Raw genomic sequence first — 9559 nt, 5'->3', positions numbered from 1 at the left:
GGAGAGAAGAGCAATGCTAAGCTACCTGACAGAAGAGTTGTGTCTGAGGCACGCCATACCTCAAGGTAATTTCGTTGTCTCTAATTAGTTCTTGCCATATGGCTAATATTTCGAAAATTCCCTTTTTAAATCAACCAGGCTTTTTAAAAGAATGGCTAGAAACCTAATCGTTTTTAATTTTGCCTTTTTTCAGTCATAAGCAGTTTCCTTCAAACTTAACCAAGAAAAATCATCAGATGGATTTTATTTTTTATTATAACAACAATATCCGTATATTTCTCTAAATGTGTTATAAATATAACTACATACATACATCCCTTCTTTCCAAGCTATCTTTCCCCAGTACTGAGGAAAAGTGAGCCAAATATCATTTGTCTTTCTATGGTTATACATTTCAGTATTCATTTATTCATTTAATAAATAGCTCTCTTTGGGGCACCTGTGTGGCTCAGTCCATTAAGCACCTGACTCATTATTTTGGCTCAGGTCATGATCTTGCAGCTTGTGAGATCGAGCCCCACATCGGCCTCTGCTATGATGGCACGGAGCCTGCTTGGGATTCTCACTCTCCTTCTCTCTCTGCCTTTGCCCTGCTCTCTTTCAAAATAAATAAATGAATTCAATTTTTCTTTTAAATAGCTCTACTTGTCATGATTGCTAGGTGCATGAAAGAGATAGGGGCGCCTGCGTGGCTCAGTCGGTTAAGCATTCAACTTCGGCTCAGGTCATGACCTCATGATTCATGGGTTCGAGCCCACGTTGGGCTCTGTGCAGATAGCTCAGAGCCTGCAGACTGCTTCAGATCCTGTGTCTCCCTCTCTGTCTGCCCCTCCCCTGCTTGCACTCTGTCTCTCTCTCTCTCTCTCTCTCTCTCTCACAAATAAGTAAACATTAAAATTTTTTTTTAAAAAGACATACAATACCCCCTCCCTCATGACATTTACATTCAGAAAATACATCTTTTCCCTAATGACTATAGATTGTGATAAAAACAAAACAAAACAAGGGGTGCCCAGGTGGCTCAGTCGGTTAAGTCACTGACTTTGGCTCAAATTATGATCTCATGGTTCACGAGTTCTAGTACTGCATGGGGCTCTGTGCTGACAGCTCAGAGCCTGGAGCCTGCTTCAGATCCTGTGTCTCCCTCTCTCTCTGCCCCTCCCCTGCTTGCACTCTGTCTCTCTCTCTCTCTCTCTCTCTCTCTCTCTCTCTCAATAAATAAACATTAAAAAAAAATTTTAAAAAGACATACAATACCCCTTCCCTCATGACGCTTACATTCAGAAAATACATCTTTTCCCTAATGACTATAGATTGTGATAAAAACAAAACAAAACAAGGGGTGCCCAGGTGGCTCAGTCGGTTAAGTCACTGACTCTGGCTCAGATCATGATCTCATGGTTCATGGGTTCTAGTCCTGCATGGGGCTCTGTGCTGACAGCTCAGAGCCTGGAGCCTGCTTCAGATCCTGTGTCTCCCTTTCTCTTTGCCCCTTCCCTGCCCACACTCGGTCTCTTTCTCTCAAAAATAAATAAACATTTAATAAATAATAACAAAACAAAACAAAAGGAAGGGTTGGAAAAGAAGGATAAAACAAAGTTTATTGTTTTTCTATATAGGAAAAAAACAACGAAATGTTCTTTAAAGTGTTTCTGCTATTTTAGATCCTTTTCAGTTTAGCAGCAACATGTGATTATATTTCTATAATTCTCTAATCCTCTAATCATGTGTAATAATTGAGTAGACATGTCAACATGACCCTGAAAAATATGACCACGTGACATCATAACAAATCATATAGGTCCAAAACAGCACTGGAAACATTAATCCGTCCTCATGATCTCGAGATCCAACAACATTTGTTGTTCATCCAACAAATATTTTGACTGCCTCCGACAGTCATTTCTCTGGTTCTGAGATTGAGCACTAAACAGCTCTCCAGTCATTTTGAAGTTTAAGATTTGGTGTTAGGTCTCTCCACCCTCTGCAGAGATTATCTTTAGGAGACTAGCAGACCCAGTATGACCAGTAGCTTCCCTAAGTGACATCACTTTCAGCCCCTCATTTTTTGGCCACATCTCCAGATGCAACAGAACCATAGAACGTTAGAATTAGAAGGTATGCTAAAGTATATCTAGATTATCTACTCTAACGCTTTTTATTTATAAATGTGAATGAGGGCCAGAGGTGTTAATTAACACTCAAAGATTATTCAGCAAGTTATGGTAATGGCAAGACATTAGAAAAATGTGCCTCGTATGCATGTATGTGTACGTGGATGTGCCAGAGGGGACATGCAAAGACCATGTTGGCTCAAAAAGAAGGAGCCCCCTACTTCCTTCAACACTATTTTCTGCATTTTTGCCAGTAATAAATTTGCTATCTTACTGTCCAGAGTTTTTTCCATTTATCACTAAATTCTCCTTTGAGCTCTTAGACTTGGCAAACATTGAAAACCCTGAAAAAAAAATTTTATCTCTTGATGTCCTGTCCATAAATTAATTAAGATAACTCACTTTCTCCCACATTTCCCATAATCCAGAAAATGAAAATCAATTGTAATTTTTAAAACTCAGTAAAAAATCCTTTGACTTTCTCTCTCATGATGGACTGGTTTCGGTCCTCTGAAAAACACAAGGCAAACTTCCAACACTGATGAGTTAATGTTATATCCTGACTATATTTAAAATTACTTAATCATATTCATTAATACAAAGATAGTGAGAAGCCCCCACATTTACTCTCAGACAACATGAGGTCACCAGCATGTGAGGGAATCATATACTCCTGGTCATTAATCTTAATTTCTGAAATTACATTTGAAGATTTAATTCTCTCTTCCCATGTCTAGACAGGCAATGAGGAATAATCTTTTCAGCTTTAATTGCATTTACTCCTATAACTTCATAAAAAGGACAATTCTAGTTGCTATTTGCAAAAGAAAAAAAAGATCATATGTAATCCTCATTATCACATTATAGTTGTCAGTAACCTTAATAGCTGGGCCTCCACAGGAGACATAAAAGAAATATAAAACAAAGTTTTATTTCTAATAAAAATCATATTCATCAAGAAATTATTGATCGTATGCTATGATTACAAAGCATCTGCTGTGATTTGCTACGGCTGCCATAACAAAATTCCACAAATTGGGTGACTTAAAACAACAGAAATTTATTTTGTCACAGTTCTGGAGGCTAGAAGTTCAAGATCAAATGGTTAGCAGGTTGGGTTTTTCCCTGTTAACTAAGGGACTCTCTCCTTGGTTAACAGATGGCCACCTTCTCAATGTGTCCCCACAATGGCCTTCCTCTGTGTGCACACAGCCCTGGTGTCTCTCCATGTATCCAAATCCCTTCTCATAAAGACATCAGTCAGATGGATTAAGGCCCACCTTAAAGGCCTCATTTTAACTTAATTACCTCCTTAAAAGCCCTATCTTCAAATACAGTCACATTCTAAGGTAGATTAGGGCCTAGATTTATGAATCTGAGGGAGGGGATGCAGGAACACAATTCAGCTAAAACACAAAGCATTATGTATCATCAGTATAATAAAGCAAATACAGTAAGTCAAGAGAAGCTGCTGGCTGGTACACTGGTAAGGTTCTGCACCAGAATTCAGAACAGCAGGAGAGGAAGGGAGATAATATTTGCTGATTACCCATTACGTGGCAGTATCTGGGCCAGACACTTAACATGTGCGATCGTGTATAAAGCACATGGAAATCACAATCCAACCGGCTGTCTCCATTTTATAAATGAGGAAACTGAGGCTAAGAGAGGGGAAAAGACTTCCCTATGAAATGCAGCCAGAAAATGTGAAGACCATTTTAAGAATTGAGGTTTGTCTTCAACACTTATCTACCTTCTACTAGAACAATTTCCTCCCTGATGCTAGTCCTGGTTCTACCACTCACTGGTTGTTCCTGGACACCTCATTGCGCTAACCTGGAATTCAACTTCCTAATCAGGAATATAAGAAGTCTCTTCATCCACTAAGTGTTCATAATTTCCTATTATATATTTTTCTTTATTATAAAAGTATTATAACCATTACATACACTTTGGAAATTAGAAAAAAGGGAGGAAAATTAATGCAATATTCCATTCTAATACAAGCACCATAAATAAATCTTTTGGTGCTTAAAGATTCCTTTCTGGTCCCATTTCCTTATAGGAAATATAGGATGGTAGAGTTTCCTTCTTGCCTCACTCATTTTTGGGGAAAAGCAAGTGCCCATATCATTATGGGATCCAAATTATGTTAGCAAAATAGAAGAAGAGAGACAAAAGGCACAATTATATCCTAAAAGCCCCTTCACTTTAGTATTTGAAAGGTTTGTTTCTCTTGTGGATGTTTATCCATGAGGCAGGACTGAGCTATGCCATTTATACACACACTCACACACACACACACACACACACACACACACACACACACACACACACTAGCTTTTTCTAAAACAAACAATGGAATCTAAGGACCAAGAGGAGAGAGAGGCCTAACCCTGAAGGAACAGCCAAAGGGTGAAGACAAAGGGACATTAAGGAAGGGGAGAAGAAAGCAGCCCAGATAGAAGAGACTCCTTGATCTCCATCCAAATGAACTCATAATGGACCTAAAAATGACTTGAGGCAAAAGGCAAAGAACAGTATTGAACCACTTGTAGGCATTCCATCTCTTAAGACTTTCTAATCATGGACTGCATGCCCTTCCAAAAGTTAAGGTCATGGCAAAGTAGTTACATATTTTGAAGAATATAATATAATATAATATAATATAATATAATATAATATAATTAATATATATCACAGAATTATATGTACAAACTTGGGACCTGCTTCTGCTTTTTCATTTAATAACTCATAAATATATTTAATATCATTTTATAGCCTGTCCAATCTTGATTTTAGTACCTACATAACATCCGATTGAATTAGTATACTGACTAGTTTACTTAGTCATTATTCTATCTTTGGACTTTTGACTTATTTCCTTTTTATATGCTGGTGCAGCAATTTGCCCAGTGAGGCAGACTATAATTTTTAAGAGAGAAAAATATCCTGTAAAAGTTGCTACCAATTTCTTGGTGAAGACATCAGTTATCTTAGGGAGAACCTAGTTTGGGGAAGGTAAAATGAATGACACTTCAGTTCACAATATAAAACAGCAAGTGTATCACCCAAGAATACAGCAGATTGTCAAAAATGTTGTAAGTGCCTAGGATTTAAAATACAACTGGTGTATTTCCTCTCTTACCACACCAGGTGCACTAAAAAGTTACGCAGGGCCAACAAGCTTTCTAAAAGAAGAATCTTTCTCCTAGGATGTTTAATGTTACTGGAATCTACCTAAAGCCAGATCATGACAATGGAAAGGTGTCCTAAGAGAAAAACCTCAGGAAAAAATAGGTCATACTTGGGACTGGTGAATGGGCCTGACCTGAAGCTCTAGAATGTTATAAGGAACAGCTGGTTGGGCAGCATTCGGGTGATACTGAAGCCATTCCTGGTGCAGCCATTGTCATATGCCTTGAGAATGACAGCTGGGTGTATGTACTGAATGAGCTTATCACTGAGGATTGCAACACTTGGACCCAATACACACTTTGGTGTGCAGTAAACATATTATAACATCACCTGGAAGGAAAAGGTTTTCTCTCCCTGCACACAAAGAAACAATCGTCAAATTAGACAGAGCTGGGCTCCTTGTTTTCTGTAGTGATTCCAGTGGTGTTCAAACCCTGATGCTAGACTTCATACTTTCAGAAGTAACTTCATATCACAGTAACAGCAGTGTCAACCACATTGAACAAGTCCTTTGATGAGGTGAATAGATTTTTTTTACAGCTCTTTTTCATTGAAGTTATAATGACAAATTCTTTGGACTAAATAAATATCCCTGCTTAACTTGGGAGAGGAACTCTAGGCAGAGAAAGCAGAAAAGCAGCTCAGATTCATTGGATGTGAATGTTAAAAGGGAATTTGACCTTACTTTGTACTCTTAAAAACAGGTAAAGCAGAATACAGCTGCTTCACGCTTAAAAATAGCAATGCAATAGCATCTTCCAAAAGAGTTTGCCCAATATTTTATAATCTGTCTTCACGATAAATTCCCAGAAGCAGATAAAGGTAAACTGCCGTCATTTCTAGATGTCAATTAAAAAATGTAAAGATGGCATGCACCAAAGTTCAAAGAAAGAGAACCACTGTGAGTTAAAGGATCAGATGAAACATACTTCATAGAAAATGAGGGACTTTAGTATAGACAATAAGGGAGGATTAAGAGTATAGTGAATGGAAATGGCAAAAATGTCTAGTCTCACTAGAACATTCACTCACTCATATGAGTAATTAGCACCATTATATGCCAGTGATTATTCAAGGTACTGGGGGGACAAGGAATCATGCTGACTTCAATTAATTAAAAAGTTGGCAAACAAAGAGAACTTCAATTAATTAGTGTGTTCATTGGTCTTTCCTCTTGCAGGAAAAGACTAATCTTATTTATACATGGAATTCAGAGAAGCTTAAAACAAACCAGGCTTCATTCATTCCTTCATTTCTTCATTTGTTCATCTAATCATTCAACATTTACTGAGCACTCCCATGGGCCACAAACTGCCAGCTGCTGCAGATAAAGAGAGAAATGACAAAATTTCTTTCTTCAGCATTTGGAGATATATATATATATATATATATATATATATATATATATATATATATGTAAATGTATACGTAAATATTCATTTAATATATTCCATAGTGGGTTCATAAACTCACAAATTTCTATAGATTATGACATTTAAAAATTCATCTCCTTTTTATCTAAGAAAACGATAGTTCCCTTATAGTTTAAAGTTCTACATAAAATTTGTTGGATATTCATTCTTTTTTTTTCTTTAGATCCAGCCTTCTAGGATAGTCACTTTAGTATACGTGCTGCCGAAGTGAGCACAAGGATAGTCACTTTAACACATTGCTAGCCAAAGAGCTGATCAATACGAATGAACTGCCTGAAGGTGGCTTTGAGAAGGACTTGCTATCAACCTATATTAGCTAAGTGTGAAGGTTAAGATGAATATACTGACCTTTCTCATTTGAGTATTCAGATGGTTAGCAATGCTTCATATTGTTACTGTGTTTATCTAAAGCATTATGAAAACCCCAACTCAAAGAATAGATTGGGTAGTGCAGGTTATCAGTTAATTTCTTCTGCCAGAATTGGGAAAGCAACCACCTTTCCATCTGAGCTTTGAAAAAAGTGTTTCTTTACTTTCACATTCAGACACAATGACAGGATTTAGTATGCTGTATCTATTGCCAGACTATGTTGTGCCCACAGAAAAGTTGACAATGGTTCAAAGAAGATGAAACCATCACATCAAGCCAGAGGACCTCTTTATAACACTGCTACTTGTTAAAGCCATCACAATGTGCCATCCAGTATTCTATTCCTCAGACAGCCTAACTTCATAGAATGTTAGCCTACTCAGACCCAACTCACCTATCATAGGAGCATTGAACAAAATCTCTACTTACTTTTCTCCTTTCTGGCAACCAAAAGGCCAACAACAGTCTCTTTATCTACCAGCTTCCTTCTGTCCCTGACTCTCTTATTTAAAAAAAAAAAAAAAAAAAAAAAAAAAAAAAAGCCTTATCTAGAATACTCTTCTTCAAGTAAGATTTATCCAGCTTGTGTACTTGAATAATAATGTCTACGGTCAGGCACCAAGTTTTCTTTATTCCAATTACCGTCAATGTGTCTGGCACACAGCAAGTGCTCAATGACTATTTGTTGAATTGACTTATATAGTTTAAAAAATATCTGTACCAGTGATTGAATTTGCCCACTATATGTAGATTTTTTAAAATCATATCTAGGAGAAATCTAACCTAAAGTAATTGATTTCTGAAGGTCACCTGAACTGATTCAGATCTTAATACAAGTTGTTTCATGTCTAAAATTATGTTTTTGAACATCTTTTCAATAATCTATGAGTGTTAGGGTGCCTGCGTGGCTCAGGTGGTTGAGCGTCCGGCTTTGGCTCAGGTCATGATCTAAGAGCTCATGAGTTTGAGCCCCACGTGGGGCTCAGTGCTGAAAGTTGAGAACCTGGAGTCTGCTTCAGATTCTGTGTCTCCCTCTCTCTCTGCCCCTCCCCCACTAGCACTCTGTCTGTCTCTCCCAAAATAAATAAACATCAAAAAATAATAATCTATGAGTGTCAGCAATGAAAAAGTTCTGGAATTGCTTGTGACATATAGTTTACTCTAAATTAATAAGCCACCCATCTAAGACAAATTCATCTCTCTTCTGAAAGGATTGACCAATACTATAATCCTTACTATTCATGTTAGCTGAGAAACAGAAAGGTCCTTAACCAAGGATTTGCTGAGATAAGCATAACTTAAATATAAGACCAAAACAATAGAGGACTCTGGTGGACAAGTTACTGCTTTTCAATACTAAGTCCAAACTCCTCCATATCTCTCTCAGAGAGTATTTTAAACTTTAGGGATTCACCACAAGCATAATGTTTAGGGGACTGCTACTGGGTTCTGGGGAATGGTACATCCATTACCCTTTAAAAATGTTTTCACTGATGTAATCAGAATGAATTCAGCAAACCAACTGGAAGAATTATAATTATTCACTTCTGTACCAATGTTGGGAATGAATATAACTTCCCTTGCAAGCTTTATTGCATGCTAATTTATCTGAGCTGCATTAGGTGACAAGCATTCTGGAAGGCCAGCAGAGTCATGGAATGGCCTTGCCTATCTCTTAGAGGTTCCTGTCACTCTGCTTAGGAAGATTACTGACTCTGTGCCTCAAATACATTATTTAGCATCAAAGTAGAACGCTAAGTAGGAGAGAAAAACACTTGCTTGTAGGCATATTATGAATAGTTTCATGACTTGCACTTTATTCCATAATGACATCTTTGATTCTAAAGTAGTGATGTTCCCAAGGCTATAAATAGAAGAAAGAGACATATGAACATAACATATACACTTAGAAATTGAAAGGGAAAGAACATCATATAATCATAATAGGAAAGACTTATTTTGCTGTCCAGTCATCTTACATCTCACGCACAGTTTCCATGGTTTTGAGGAAGTTTCCAATATTTTAAGAGTATACAATTTCACCTTTGAGGCACAATGTGATTAAAACTGTAAAACTTTAGAAAGATCGCCATTAGAATCTATTTTAGGGTATCTCCCAATCTTTTACCCACATATGCACAGATGTACAAAAATATTTACCTACACTTCTACTTTGGAACGTTAGCTTAGGAATTCACGTCCTAAAATTGGTTGAGCTGGGGGTCCAAGCCCAGGTGATGGCCTTCTTTCAGAACACATCTAATTTTAATGTGAGTGCAAATTAATTATCTTCCCCCTCCAATTGACACTGACCAATTTGTACTGAGAAGTAAGGGTGACAAGGCAGAAGGGGTGATCAATAGCGTGTTATACGCAGCCACAGGAAATCTGATCCCCAGGGGCTCAGAATCCCAGAAAGGGCAAGAAGTTAATGGGGGCAAGAC

The sequence above is a fragment of the Puma concolor genome, chromosome D4, assembly GCF_028749965.1.
Source record: "Puma concolor isolate L17-30 chromosome D4, mPumCon1.1.hap2, whole genome shotgun sequence".
Taxonomy (NCBI): domain Eukaryota; kingdom Metazoa; phylum Chordata; class Mammalia; order Carnivora; family Felidae; genus Puma; species Puma concolor.
This window is presented reverse-complemented; position numbering follows the sequence as displayed.